Genomic DNA, 15,087 nt, shown 5'->3' on the forward strand with positions numbered 1-15,087 from the left:
CTGGGTCAGGTAAGCTCATTTTTTTTCTTACCAGACTACTCAGCTCAGTAGCAGCATACCTATTCATGTTCTAAGTGCAGGCACTTGCATGTCTTTTGTGTAAGTTCTGTATGTTTTATACCTTCACCCGTCTCCATCCCCAGTGCCTGCACTGTATTCTGAACCTTCACTTGAGATGTTGACAGTCTTGGCAGCCTCATCAGGGAACCAGGGGCTGGCCTCTCTGGCTTTGGCTGTCACATCCGTGCTCCTTGTACTATAGCTGGTCTGGGGATTTCCGTTTCCTGGACCAACTGGAGAGTTGGGATGTGCATGCATGAGCCTCCATTGCTCACTGAATCCTGACAGGGGATGTGTGGTTTTACCTATTGACTCTGCTCACAGCACTAGGAGACCTTCATTTGTTTCTATTCTGATGGACACTCTCTCTTTTAGGAAGCCTATAGCAGTTTGTGAAAAGGGCTGATACTCTTTTAGGTTATGCAATGGCTGGTGTGATACCTGTGTGTGATGGACTGGTGTGTAACGTTTTGCTTCTGAAATGAGAGACAAATCTGAGGATGGTCTTGAACACAGTTGCAGAGAAAGAACAAATATCAAAGTTTAATGGGAACCCAGGTTTCCTGATGGTAACTTGTTGTGCTAACAGCAGATTCATTTGTTTCCTAATTAATCAGAAGGAGTGTTCTTTTTATTTCAGCCATCTGGTGGAGAGCATGTTGTTTAGCTTCTTGCTACTGCAAATTGGAGCTACACAGGAAAAAGGATGTTTCAACTTCTGTTTTTGGCTTGTTTTTCAAGGTTGAGTCAGTATAGAGCACGTTGAAACATACAGTAATCAGTTGCAAAGTTCAGCTTTCAAGGACTGCTAAAATTTAACTTAAATTGTCCTTCCTGAAAGGACAAGATGATGATATTGATGATTTAATTGCTAATTATTACTTGTTTTATTCCACATAATCAATCGTCAAGACAAAAGCAAAATTTCCTTAGTGAACTCAGAACTATTCTAGGATACCAAATTTGTTATCACTTTGTAGAGAACATTTAATGTCGCTTTTACATTTCTTCTTTGGATTAATGTCAAAAGCATATTGCCTGTCAAACAATTTGTTGTTGAGTGTGCCATTAGCTTGCTAACTCCTTGCAAGGATTTTAAAACATTGCATTTTTTTTCCCTCCAGAAGTCCCTTTAACGCAGCCTTCCTTTAGAAGGTATATTGTTCTTGTGGAATATTTTCCGAGGAGCAGTCTGTCCCTATGCGATGTTTACTGTATTTTTGCCTTGCAGCCAGCAGATTTTAGTACAAACTTGCCTGGGGGTGGCCTTGTCCTATTTTCCTCTTAGATGGTTCTGGCATTTATAGAGCTTGGGAGATCGTGCTTCTGAATTTTCCAGTCTGAAGAGCTCGAGCCAAAACAGCAGGGGAGATAGCAAACCTGTACGTTGTTTGGCTTACAGCAGCTGGGCCTGTTTTTCTTTTGACCTAAAGCAATGGCAGCTTTTCTTGTGTTTTGTGTGGAGGAGGGGGGAAGTGAAGAAGAGGAAAGCTACGTGAGGAAAACTGCTTTATCTCTGTGCTTGGAAAAAGCAAGCCTTACCCCTGCCCCCACCCAACAATACTTCTTTTTGCACCCCTAGCAAAGGTATCTCCAAGCTACTTTTCCATTGCATGTAGAGATTGTTTTAGTTGGTTTGTGAATACTGATGATTCATGGGAGAAGAAACTGTGCTTTGTTGTAATATTGCATTAAGAGTTTTGCAAAACAAACTCTTTTTATGTTGCAGTACCATAGTGCTTGCAGACTGCACTTTTCTATTAGAGGACCAGCATCTTTGCAGTTTTCAGTGACATTTGATAGCTTCCCACCAACGTGTATTTTCTCCCTTATGTCTTGGTCACTGAAAAAAATACTCTTGCGAAGTAGGGCCCAGAATCTCCACTGGGAAATGAACTGTGATGAATGATTGTGGGAAAATATGAAATACCCTGTAGATGGGTGGCTCAGAGAACATAACAAGTCTCCTGGTTTGGCCTTGTGCTTGAAGAACCCTTCTTGTCTGTAAACACTGTCTCTGAAGTCATTCCTGCTACATGAGGTTTCCTGTGGAAATACATTTCAGTGTTGCTGCCTTTGATGTGTTCTAGTCTTATATTTATCAGCAGATGTTTCAGTTAAGTTTTGCATTTATGTAACAGAAATATTTAGTTGTGCCACAGAGTGAATTTTTTCTTAGGGGAATGGGTTTGCATGTGATCGTTGGAATCCTGAGCTTATGAATTCCAGGAGCATGGAGAGTTCCCTAAAAAGTTTGTGAGAACAACAGTGTTGAGGCTTAGTACATGTTTGAAGTGCAACACAGAAGAACACACAGCATGTGTGTGCCAGGAATTTCCAAGAAACTCCCAGTGATTAAACCAAATTAAAAAACATCATATTTCTGAAGATTGATAGGATTCCTGTCTGTATGTCTGCACTAGTGCGGGACAACTGGGGGACAGATCCTGAGCCTCCTCAAGCTGAACATAAGGGGAAAGAAAAAATTTCATGCTTCTCTGTTTTAATGTTTTCTCCCTTTATGTTACCACACAGATTTTCCTTACAGATATGTGTGGATCTTCATGATGCCTGTTGTAGGTGAAACTGTTGTTTCTGCTGTAGTTCTGGCAAGGGGTGGCAGTGCAGAAGCTACACGGCTGCTCCTTTTGTGAGGAAGCTGTTGACCAGCTTCACAGTGCAAATTCTTATCCAGAATAAGAATTTTCTTAATTGGCAGCTTTGATGAATTTCCCTCCTCCCCTCTTGTCCCTATTTGCAACTCTCTGAGTTGGTCAGTCGTAAACCTAAATCATATTTCATCCTAAAGGGAATATTATTTGGACCTGTAAACGGATGCAAGAAACAAGGAGAACCGTAGAGCAGGTGCATGTTAGCCTAGAGCTTTCTGTTTGGGATAAGAAGGGTTAGCAGAAAGTTGATGCTGTAGAACCAGCATCTCCAGTCTGTCTTGGCTGAGCATTGTGAATGCCTCAGGCTGTCAGAGTGGGACAGGAAGGAGCTGAGCCTTTAGAAAAATATGCTGGCTTCAAAATCATTAGGTATTACGTAGACAAGTAGTCCAAATTTGCTTAACTGTTCTATATTTGTTTTCCTCTCTTCTTTCCATTCAGCAAGTCCAAGTTGCAGTATGAGGCTTTCTTTCCTTCACAGATCAATTTGTTATTAGTCACCTGACTGAAAGATCCTCACGTTGCAAGTTTCATTCTTTGTGCATAGCGAGATGGTTTAAATTAGATACATTGAAAAATAAATCATATTCCATTCTGATGTGATAGTTTACCTGATTTTCCTTTCATAATCACCTTTTTTCAGTACTTTTTTTTTTTGTCTAGCATGAACTTCTACTCTTTGTTGCATTTTGTTCTACAAATCTCAGTACTGAATTGTCTTCCTCTTTTTTCAATGGTTGTCCAAATTCTGAAGGCAAAACACAGAGGACTAAGTTCCCTCTTGGACTTCAGTACTGCTCCTCATCTTACTTTGTCACTAAATGTAATAATTTCTATAATTTGTCTTCTGATATTTAATACTTCTATTGCCCTTAGGATAGATTTTCTTTCAATGTTAAACTTACTCATGGAGGCTGTAATCACGACTTACTAATTTCTCTCTTCTTTAATGTTCTCAAGAATGTCTTCCTTAACATTAGGTAGCAGATCTGGTAGATTTTTTACTGGTATTAATTGCTGCATAACCAAGTGCCCTTGAAAGTCAGTTATGTAAATGAACAGCCTTGAGCTGGCCGTAAGAATGAAGCTGGCTTGAGTTTTAATTTAATAATTGAGGAATTGGAACATAAAATGGTTCTTTAAATCTAAAATAGGATAGAGTCATATTCTTTATTAGACAAATTCTAATTGCATGAACTATATCAGCAGTTTAACATTTAGTTTAGGTGATCACTTTGCATGCAGGTGAGCACTTCAGATGGTTATTATTAGGAAAAAGCCTTGCATTTGGTTGCCTTAGGTAATTTTAGTTCAGTATTTTGAAAGAAATTACTAGTTTGTTGTTGCTGTAAAATAACAAGTAGAGTCTTTCTTGGAATATATTCTTTACATCTGGTTTTTTTCTTTTCTTAAGTTAGCGATCATAAAAGTTGCTGTAAAAATTCATATATTTCTCCTGAATATGCATAATACGTGAATCTCTTGCCTTATTAAAAAGTACATGAGTTCTGGACAGTGGAGGGCAGGTACATCATGTCCCTTTGGGTAAAAGTTATTTATTGTTATATACAATATATGCAAAAACTGGTGGATGCGACGTTATTTGCAAATACAGGCTTGGCAAACCTCCTCTGGAATTCGGAAAGGGTTTTCCAGCTCGACTTAGTCATTTTTTCCCAAATGTCTTGGCATAACTGATCACTCAGGAGTGACATATGGTAGAAACATGCTCTAAGGGACAAGTCTCCCGGATGGCGCACAGCACCACACAAGATAGACAGATGGTGGCTTATTCAACCTTGGAAAAAGTTTAATCCTACATATTGGCACGTCAGCCTGGGTACTGAGAGAGAGGCACACACATGCCTGTGAAATCTGAGGCAAAGCTTTTGTGAGTTTGCTTGCCGTTACTGAAAGAACTAGAAGGATTGGGCTGATACTATACTGCATGAGTATCTGCAAATTAACAGGCTCAACATGCTATCTAGAAAAAGTGATGTTCCCTAGAAAAGTGGAAATCCCAGAGGTAGCAGAATACTGCAGAGAATAAAATTTGCTGAACTTTTCACAGCTGTTTCTAGGTTAAAACATGTTTATTCAACAAAGCTGGTGAGTACTTACCTTAACTTATTCACCAACAGCTCTTGATTAATTGAAGTGTCTAATAGGAGAAAGGGTATTTTATGTTTTCCACAGTTTTACTTCTGTTTCAGGGCTCGGTACAGGTTTTGTGAAGCGTATTACCACTTCACAGCACAGAAACTATAACCTTTCTCTTAGGTAGGTTCAAACAAAAAGTTACAAATTTCCTGATGGTAAATTTAAATTTACAGCAGAAAAATGAAAACTGTACATTGCAGGTTTTTTCCTAAATAATAAGAAGAAATCAGACCTTTCACTGTAATATCTTTGTGATTAAGACAGCAAAGAGAGGGACAGAATACCTGACATGGAGTTATAAATCTGCTTTGAATTCTTTCTGGAAACTAAGTAGTGGTTGATTGATTGATTGAATGAACTTCTGGAGTCAAGGCTGTGTTCAGTAAGGATTTTGAAAATTCTGACCCACTGAGAAGATAAAGAATTGCCTGCCAAACTTTTTCCCCCACTTTCTTTTTCTTGTAGATCACACTCCATATTCACAACTAGAAGGAAAAGGAAGAATTTCCTGACTGTCTGGATTTCAAGGATGTCATTATGTTGCATTGGATGAATTTAAACTAGACAAGACTTCTTTTTGAAACACTTCAAGAAAGGTAAATGTGATTCAAACAAGCTAATCTTTTGCCAGTAGAGGAATAGTTTGGTCAAATTAATCACATTCTAGTAACATTTCAACCAACTGTACCACAACATCATGATTTTTTGTTTACGTGTTTTATAGATACATATCCATATATGTAGCTGTAACTAAACCTTACTAGTAATTTTTAGATGTTGGAAGATTGTGATTTGTCAACCCTTGTATATTTTGTGGAAATATCTTGTTTCAAGCAATTCTCTTAGGTGAAAGAGGTGGAGAAGGAAGAGGGGAGAGAAATGAGATGCCCACAGTAGCCAGCATACTGGTAATTACTTTCATGGATGTGGAAGACCCAGTTAATGTTTCTATTCTGCCTCGTGAGAAGAATTACTTGAAAATGAGATCCTAGTCAGTGAACTGTAAAGTCAAATGGCTCAAGCAGCATTGATTGACACATACATTTAAAATACAGTGTGGTTTGAGAGACACAGAGGGAACTGCAAAGACAGAGACTAATTCAGTAAACTATTCAGGATATGCATGGAAGAAGTAAGAGATGTCAAATTCTTGCATTCAGCTGAGGATGCTCTTGTGTGAGATAAAGATGTGCTCATTTTTGGGCTAGCATAAACAAAGATTCACTCATCCTGTGGATGTGAGTACCCTTCAGGTATTTAATTTTTTGTCACCCTTTTCTTTCTTTTGCTGTGCATCATTGTGAGAAATGGTGACTATAGCATAGCCAACCTGAAGGCCTACAGTAATTGCTGCAGAACTAGTGTGCTTTTTCCATTTTATCTTTTTCTATCTACTGTAACTAACTGTTATAAGACTTAGTAAATAAAAATTTTAATAATTCTATTTTGTGCTCAAGTGCACAGTCAGAAAAATGTGACAGACATCAGTTTGCTCTCTTCTAGACCCTAGAAGAGTTTCTTACATACTGCACAGAAACAGTGAGTGTTTTGGTGACCCATCCAGTCCTCTGAGACAGAGTCCTACCTTGGTGTCAGGAAACATGCCTGTGGGCCTTCCAGACATCGTACATTTGTGTGAGAGAGAACTATGATGAGATGATTAAAATTCCGCAGATTCACAGCTGACACCTTTTTGACCCAGATCTAAAGTTCAGACTCAGAAATACTTCGATCCCTTGAAATTTTAGGTCACGCTTCATAGAGTTGCTGTTTTCATAATTTATGGGCTGAGCGTGATCCTATCATTGTTGGATTGCTGAACGTCGGTGTGTGTGAATCAGCCATCTGCTGTCAGGGCTGAGTCTTGTATCTCCCTGGCCAGTGACAGTGGAGGTCATTAAACCATGACAAGACTTTGTCAGATGGGAATGGTTCAAGGGAACAACATGGCTGTGTCCAAAAAAAGCCACTTCTGCTTACTGGTAGTAATGACATTTAGAGGACTGAAATGGAGAAAGAGAAGTTTTAATAGAGGAATGGGGACTTTGTGAAGACAGAGATGTGAAAGGCTTGGATGTTTGAAAGGCACAAAGACTGGCTTTTGTAGCAGGCTTTTCAGTTAATCCTGGAACCAGATGAGGAATAGAGAAACTGTCTACATAGGAGAAAAGCAAGCTTCAAGATTTGGAAGAGAAGTTGCATGGAGTCCTTGGGTCACTGACCTAAGAGTGGTAAGGAAGCAGATGCATGTACGTAGTCTCATTTTATTTTGTCTAGACTTGCATACCTTGTATACTTCCCAAGTGGAGAGTGATTTGGTATTTTGGAACTCGTAAGAAGCTTGTTCATGTTTTGCTTCAACCAACAAATGTCCTGGAAACCCAGCATACCTGCAAGGTTAGATCCTTGTGTTAAACTTGCTGTGAAATCTGGGCAGGATGTGGGTTAGCACTAATGATGGGATCCCGTGCCATCTTGCTCTGCCAGGTCCAAAGAAAAGTCATACAGAAACTGAGAAAAATATTTAGCAGGAAATAACTGATCCAAACCAATGGAGACCAAAGATGGTTGAGAAAGGCCAGACACAACTGTATGTGCACTGGTGGGGATTTTACCGTACTAGTTCATGCAAATTGCTGCTGGGCTATTGAGGGTGATTCTGAAGGTAAGGTTGAGCTGAAACTTTAAAAATCAGGACTAAGACATCTTGCTGCACACCTCATGGAATATATTTAGGTTTTATTCGTTGCTGCTGGTTCAAAAATGTGCTCTCAACAGGTGTAACCAAACAGGAGGAAAGAACAATTTAAAAATCCTTATATATGCAGTAATCCATTGGTAGAAAAATGTGAAGTTGTAATTGTCTTCTACACTTCCCCCCCTCCATGTTGGGAGAATTATTTTTAGATACTAATTTCTAATTTAGTATTTAGTCTCCTTTCTTTCTCTTCCTCCTCCCCAAGAATCCCCCCAGACTCTGATGATTTAAAAATGATACCATGCAGAGTTGATGTAACCATATGTAGGTTGTGCATTGGAGGTGTGATGTACCTCTCTTACAATCTTAAATGCAGGTAAAGCTGAAAATGGCTGCGTTCACTTTTATGCTGTCTATCCCCCTTTGTTCTCTCTCCCTCCCCCTTCTGCTTGTGCTCACTTGCTCTCTCTTTAGTATAACACAGTTGAACAGCAGTGAAGTGTAAAATGTGCTTTTGCCAAGGTCAGTTTCTTGTGATTACTCGCCTGTGGCAACTTATGCCAGTTGCAACAGACTGAGTCTCAGCAGTCCACAAAGTCACACTGGTGCTTATGCAGAGGACACCCAGTGTAGGTTATAGTAACCGTAGTCTGGAATAGCTTGCAGTGCTGCTGAATTTTAGCTGCTTTATTTAACTCTTCCAATGTAGCTTGCGCTTGCTTCAGTGGTTTGGAGTCTGCTCCATGAAACGCTAGGCTGTCCTGTACTCTGGAGACCCTTCAGGAAGATTTTGGGTAGATTAAATTCTTGTTGTTGGAAGTTGTTTCTTTTCTTATGGTGGATTGCTCAAATTTCAGGAATTATTCATAAATGAAGAGAAGATAAAATAAAGCATCATGGACACATGCATCTTTTTTTTTTGTAATTGGCTTGCTTTTGGAGAAAGTCTTATCAAATACTGCCCTATTGACATTGACACAAGAGAAACTGTATATCTACATAGTAAGAAGTATTATAGAAAAATATAAGAGGTAGTTTTAAAGCAAAAATTTAAAAGATGATGACTTAGTCTTGGTACTGTCTTTAAAAATGTACACATTCATAAACATCAAATATTTTTTTGTTTAAAAGCTAAAAATAATTTTGACTCCTGTGACGGGGGAATGAATGTGAGATTCCAGAACATTTGTTTTAGGAGATAAGATTTGTCAGATCCCATTTTGTTGTGCACACTGAATGTGGAAGTGGTAGGGACCTCCACTTTCATTCTCCTTTCTTACATGGGAGGAACCATATCCCTTTATGGAAAAATGCTATATTTAGAACAGAAAAGCAAGGACTTCCTGTATTGTTGGCTTATTTGTACTATCAACAATATATATGATTTTAAATCCATTCTGGAAATACTTACTTTTGAAAGAAACGTTTAGCTCGAGCTGTGTGATAGTGACTTTGAGGTTACCTGTTTATCACTACTGACGAGTAGAGAGGCAGTAAAGAAATCTGGATGATCAGCTGAAGGGTAGAGCTGAACTTTGGTGACCTCTGAAATTCAGTTAAAGTCCAAAATTTCATTGCTTAAAATTGATTATGCATTTGATTAATTTTGAAAATACGTGTTGCTGTATTAAGCACTACTCTCTCATGTTTGCTTTGGAGTGATTCCTGAGCACAAGTAAAATAATGGCTCAGCAATTGAGTCTTGATCCTATAAACACCCTTGCACAAAGCACACAGACCCTATTCCTTTGCTTTTAATAAAGTTTGTATTGGCCCAGCTCTTACGGAAGAATATGCTATGAGAGCTGTGTTTAGACTTTGTGAAGACTGATCTCTGTACTTCCTTTTAAGCTGGAAATTTATGGTGGAGATTAGCAGTATATTGTATGTCTATACTGTGGTATACAGGCCTGTAGTACTTGGAGTGGTAAGTGTTGTCTTCTAATTGTTAGAGGAACAGTGGAAATGAATGTTCCCTGTAGGAGGAAGCAGCTGTACTAGAAGAAGCTGGTCTTCAGTCAGATGAGAAATGAGCAAATGGGTGTTCTTGGGTGCGGTAGTACAGAAAAGCTGCATTGTTTGTGCTCAGCAGAACCTGTTGCAATTATTTCCTTTTATCTTAAGGAACCTGAGGAAAGGAAAGAACTATTCAGGCACTAAAGTTTTTTTTGGAGCATTCCTAATGATGCTCCTGCAGTGGGTTGCTGCTGCTGCCTGCTCTGAGGATTTCCTCCTCAGCACGTTAAACACGAGCAAGCAGTTGACAATTGAGATGGAAGAAGTCTGTACAAAACCCCGAACTCGTTCAAAATTCCATGCAGAGCTCCTAACTGACTTTTAAAAATTCATTAGAACTTCACTGTTTCCCAAGTTCTCACCTCCTGGGTTCTGGGTGATAACAGAAATGCTTTGCTGCACACAGTAAATGTAGATGTTGTGGGTATTTTTGGACAGGTGAAATTCCAGAGCCCTTGGAGTCTTTCAGGATTTGCAGCCAAAATTTTTTTTTCTTAACTCATGGATGGAGATCTGAAAGCTTGTTAAGGGATTTATTCATACAATTCCTACTAGTTTTAAAGGAAGTTCTCTATCTCAGTGTCCTGGTCAGCTTTGAAACATTTACTGAGCTAATATGGATGAGCCGGAAATACGCATTTAACATATGGATAGAATCCTACTTTTGTAATTCTTCTCCAATTTGTGAGTATCAGAAGACATTTCCCTTTTTGAAGGCAACCACTACGCTCATGTAGAAGATTGTCTACCTACTCATTGCTTTATTAATTTTATTAGAAGCAAACTAGAGAAATGAGTAGTAAATTTGTGTTGTGCAGCAAAACATTTCTTTTTTTTTTTTTCCCCTCTCCAAAGTCAATATTTCTCTTCCTTTTCTTGGCAACAGGAGTAGTATCTCCTCATAACCATTCTGTTCACATTCTGGGGAGTATCTGTGAACTAGGAGCCAGGTAAAGAGGTAAAGAGAAGTCAATAAATTTAGACAGAGAAAATATTCTTAAGTTCCTTACAAAAGATCTTTATTCCAAATAAAGATCTTAGTTAATCTGAGGGAGCACTAACTCTGTAAGTTATCATGCATACATCCTTTGAAGATGAAGGGGAAACTAGCTGTTAAATCTTGAGGGGGTTTTTGTGTTTTCTATTTTAATGGCAAATTTATCTTTAAGCTTCTAACAGCTTTTAATAAATGTTTTACATTTCAGTTACGACAAGACAGTATCATCCTTATAGTTTTCTTCATCAGATGGGGAAAATTCAATGATTAGAAAGTGGGATCGGGAGGCAGGGTTTCTTATGGTTTGTTACTTATGGCTTTGACACCTGAATCACTGCATGGACTAGGACAGTCTATAACATGACTTTAGCTTCCCCATGGGAAATACTGACTATAATTTCCTGCCTCATGGGTGCAGATGAAGATTAACCTCATGGAATGAGTGAAGTATTTATTAATAAATGGTCGTTACTGATATGTCACTTACTTGTTCATAGCAGTGACATTGCTAATATATTACTCCTGAGGGGAATGTAAATGAGCACATAAACCAAAAGACATTCATTCAAGTAATTGTCATCACCCTAAATGCACGTTCTGTTCAATAGTGTCCCTGTTAGTGCTTACTGTTTTGATGATTTAAAAAATGCTAAAGAAGAAATGCCACCAAATACGAAGGGAAAACTCAAGGTCGTGCTTACTTGTTCTGTCTTCACATCACAGTGACTGGAGTGTTTTTGATAATCTTTCTTTAAAGGCCTGTTAATTGAGAATGTAAGTGAAGTGGCATACATTTAATCCAGCTACATTTTAGAAGTTTAATCTCGTTGCATGTTTTCTACAGTACAGGTATGATGTATGATGAAGTGTCCAACAGCAGCGTGGCTTTTTAGTTTTTCTTTTATTTCTCATCATTTTCATAACTGAGGTTAAAGAGAAATAAAATATTTTGCCAGTCTGTTTTCAGTGGCAGAGCTGTCATTTGGCCTGTGATGAGAGATGTGGGAAAATGAATATTACTTTACATTCCTTTCAGTGGTCGTTTTGAAGGATGTGATTGAACAGCAAGGTCATACAGGGTTTTGGAGGAGGAGTTTTCTTAGATTCTTTTATTATTTTATTTGCTCCTTAATGAAAGAGGCCCACGGATCTTTATTTTTTGTTTCTTTGTAGATTTAGTCTTCTTTATTTTTTCTACTATACTTTAAATATTAAAAATAATCTTGTGATAAATGTCCTTTGGGCTTAAAATGGAATTACGTCACATAGCCTCTGGTTTTGGGTTGGATTGGAAAGAAAGAAATGAGATAAATATGCAGTGCAGAGGACGGGGAATGTACTTGAAAACCCAATTTGCTGAGCCCAGAAGTCATTTTTGACGTAGTGCTTAGTATCTGATCTGTAGTCTTAAAGTGGCAGTGGTGATCCTTCTTGCACCTCTTAGTTCTCTGCTATAATCTCATTGGACTCATCTTTTTTTAATGTTGTAGTCCAATTTACCTAAATGTTGCATTTGAAAAAAAAAAAACCACAAAGAGCAAGTTAAGCAGCTTTATTGAATCTCAGCTGCTTTTATAAATTTGATATTGGCAATGACTGAGTTGTGCCATAAAGGTCTCATTCCCTTTGCCCCAGTGGTGGACACTGGAGTTTGTGCCCCACAGCTGTGCAGAAGACAGCTTAGGAATGCAGTCCGACATGTCTTCTGCAAGATTTCACTGCCTGCAGGAGCTGCTGAAGGTTACTGGTCATGGCTTTATACCCTGTGGTGAACATACATAGCAGAATTATTCAGAACTGAAGGGACACAGTGAATTTATTGTTATATTTTTGTAATCGGAGTTTGAGTTTCTGTATTACGTTATTGATGGAGCTTTTTCTCTCTCAAGAATTAAACCTGAAGCAATGAGTTATGAATCATACTTTGTGTCCCACTTGCAGGCTAGCTCGACTCATCAGTGAATTTTCTTCTGGCATGATTTGGGGGAATTGCCAGTTATTTTTTTCATATGTGGCTTTTAATTATTGTTGACTGTTGAATAAAGATAGAGATGAAGCAGTCCAGCTAAACACCTGATTTTATTTAGTTTTGTGCTTCTAAAGAGTCACATCATACAATGAAGTATTGTATGATTGCATAAGAGAGATAGTGGCCCGTGGTTTTCTGATTCTTCAGTGTTAATATCAAACAAGAGCAGTAACAAGTAAGTACTAGGAGCTCATTATTATGCTCATGATTTCTTTGACTTAATAGTTTTCAGATGAGTAAGATATATTTAAAAAAAAAGTTATCTCATGTATGAAAAATATCTCCTGCAAATAAAGCCCCAAGCCCAAAGATTTTGATTTCTAGATTTTCTTTAAGCTACTGACAATATAATGATAATATGCATTTGTACACAAATTACACTGGTCATGTAACTTCTACCGTACTTAATAGTCCTTATTTTATTGGGTAACATTATTTTTAGTGGTACATTTATCTTGTAATGTAACCAGACACACAACATTTTCAGTGCTAATTTTGTGGAAACTTGAAAAGCAAAGCTCAACTTCAGTAGTACTTTCTAAGTTTACAAATATATAATAATGGAGAATTAACACATTAAAGCACTATAAGAATATTTTCTCTTTCTAAGAGCAACTGTATTTTTTTTCTATATTAAATGGATTTGTACTTATCTTTTCCCTATATCCAGTATCTAAATACTCTTAATGTCTTTTGTAGAAGCTATAAGAGCTTTTAGTTAGGATTCTCAAGCCTTTTGGTTTTATTTGCATACATTTGTTAGCTTCAGTAACTGAATTCTTACATACAAACAATAAATAGTTTAATCTGTTTGGTATTCTGTAATCTCTCCTTCTCACCATACATTCGTTGTCAGAACTTGACTCAAGGGCTTTGTTTCATGCAGTGAAACACTTCTTCCCCTATGATCTGTAAGATGAAGCTTTATGAGACATTTCCTTAAGAAATTAAAGTATGTATTTTTTCTGTTGTATATGAAGACTCAAAATCTATATCTTCACTCCTTGAGCAATGAGTAGATACTTTATCCTTTAACTGAAGTGAAATTCTGAACTGAAGTATCTTTATTTGATCATTTAAAAGTTGTTAGAGCAACAAGAGAAGGCAGAAATGTGTGACAGATGTGTAGGATATCCACATGCACAGACTGTGGGCAAATGAATATATTGTAGGTAAGATGCATGGATTCTCTCTGCAGGTACGTGAGAACCCAGACTCTTCTCCTGCATCCTGTTGGCATGTGGTCATTCATCTGTGGGGAATGAAATCCACATGGCTAAATCAGGCTTCTTAAATTATTGGCATTAGTTTGAGCCAAATATTCCTTTCGCATTACACAACGAATGGGAAAACTTTCCTGCCAAGGAAGGAGCAAAACTGAATGATAAATGCGGCACTAGTATTTACTGTACAGCTTTTCACCAAAGCATAATCTTCTCTTATAAGGCCACCTCTTAATTGCAGGTAACTTTCTCCTCCTTTCAAACTGACCAAACAGCTGTCCTTAATTCAAAAAGTAAAGAAAGACTTGCTCTCAAATTCCCTATTTCTGTTCTCTGCTGGAGGCATCCAGTTTTGTTGATAATGATCTAATCTGTTGCATAACCAGAGAATACTGAGCCTGCTGCCATAGCCTGCTTCTTTCTTGGCGCTGTTGGAAGGCTTCAAAGAGAGGCTGAATGTGTGAGGCGACTGCTCTACCAGCAAGACCAAGGGGATCAAAGCCTACATTTAGAAATGGAAAACAACAAAAAGAGAAGCGGTTAACACAGAGTTGCAGTCCTGAAACTGAAACCAGTCTCACAAGAATGAACTATTTTGAAGTTGAGGATAATTACTATAAATTCTATAGAGCAGGAAAAGATCAGGAGTTTTTAAGGAAAATTCATCAAGGTTTTATTTTGTAGTATTTTGATATGGGGAAGATTATTATTCAAAAATGGATGTGTTGACAATTATATGCAATTGAATTGGTTTTGTATGATTTTATGTTGCATCACATTGCTTTCTTGGCTTCTCTAGTGTTTTCAACTAGTAGGTTCTCAAATGAAATCAGTTGAAAAATTACTTGAAGAAAAAAGATTTGTAGGAAAGTTTCATGTAGGGATATTCTTTGAAGGTTGGACAGTTGTTTCAAGATTGCATTTTATGATCTTGGGAAAAATACAGTGATTTGTGGTGTGGAGGATTTTTTTAAAATTTTTTTTTATTTATTTTTGTTTTCAATTTCATAATAAACGGAAAGAATTTCTTTTCATATTATTCCCCCATGTTTTGGATGAAAATTCCTGATTGCTCAGGAGATATCTAATTTATGAGCATTTAATTTATCTTTCGGTCATATTCATGAATCAAGATTATAATTCCTTGTATGTACTTTAAGTATGGTTTACATTACGATGCAACATTGATTTAAACTGATCCTTTTTCTGTGTCAGATGTTAGATTTTTTTTT

General features: G+C 37.6%; 1 protein-coding gene across 2 annotated transcripts in view; it reads left to right on the forward strand.

Moving 5' to 3' along the window:
• The window catches only part of LDLRAD4 (low density lipoprotein receptor class A domain containing 4), a 246,518-nt gene that overhangs the window by 8,057 nt on the left and 223,374 nt on the right, over window positions 1-15,087 (forward strand). For both annotated transcript variants that reach the window (XM_018081925.2, XM_018081916.2), the window contains exon 2: window positions 5,358-5,488. The gene's annotated coding sequence lies outside the window, so the exon portion shown is untranslated. The remainder of the gene's footprint in view (window positions 1-5,357; window positions 5,489-15,087) is intronic.

Source organism: Manacus vitellinus, unplaced genomic scaffold (genome assembly GCF_001715985.3).
Source record: "Manacus vitellinus isolate BGI_N305 unplaced genomic scaffold, ASM171598v3 scaffold_1_pilon, whole genome shotgun sequence".
Taxonomy (NCBI): domain Eukaryota; kingdom Metazoa; phylum Chordata; class Aves; order Passeriformes; family Pipridae; genus Manacus; species Manacus vitellinus.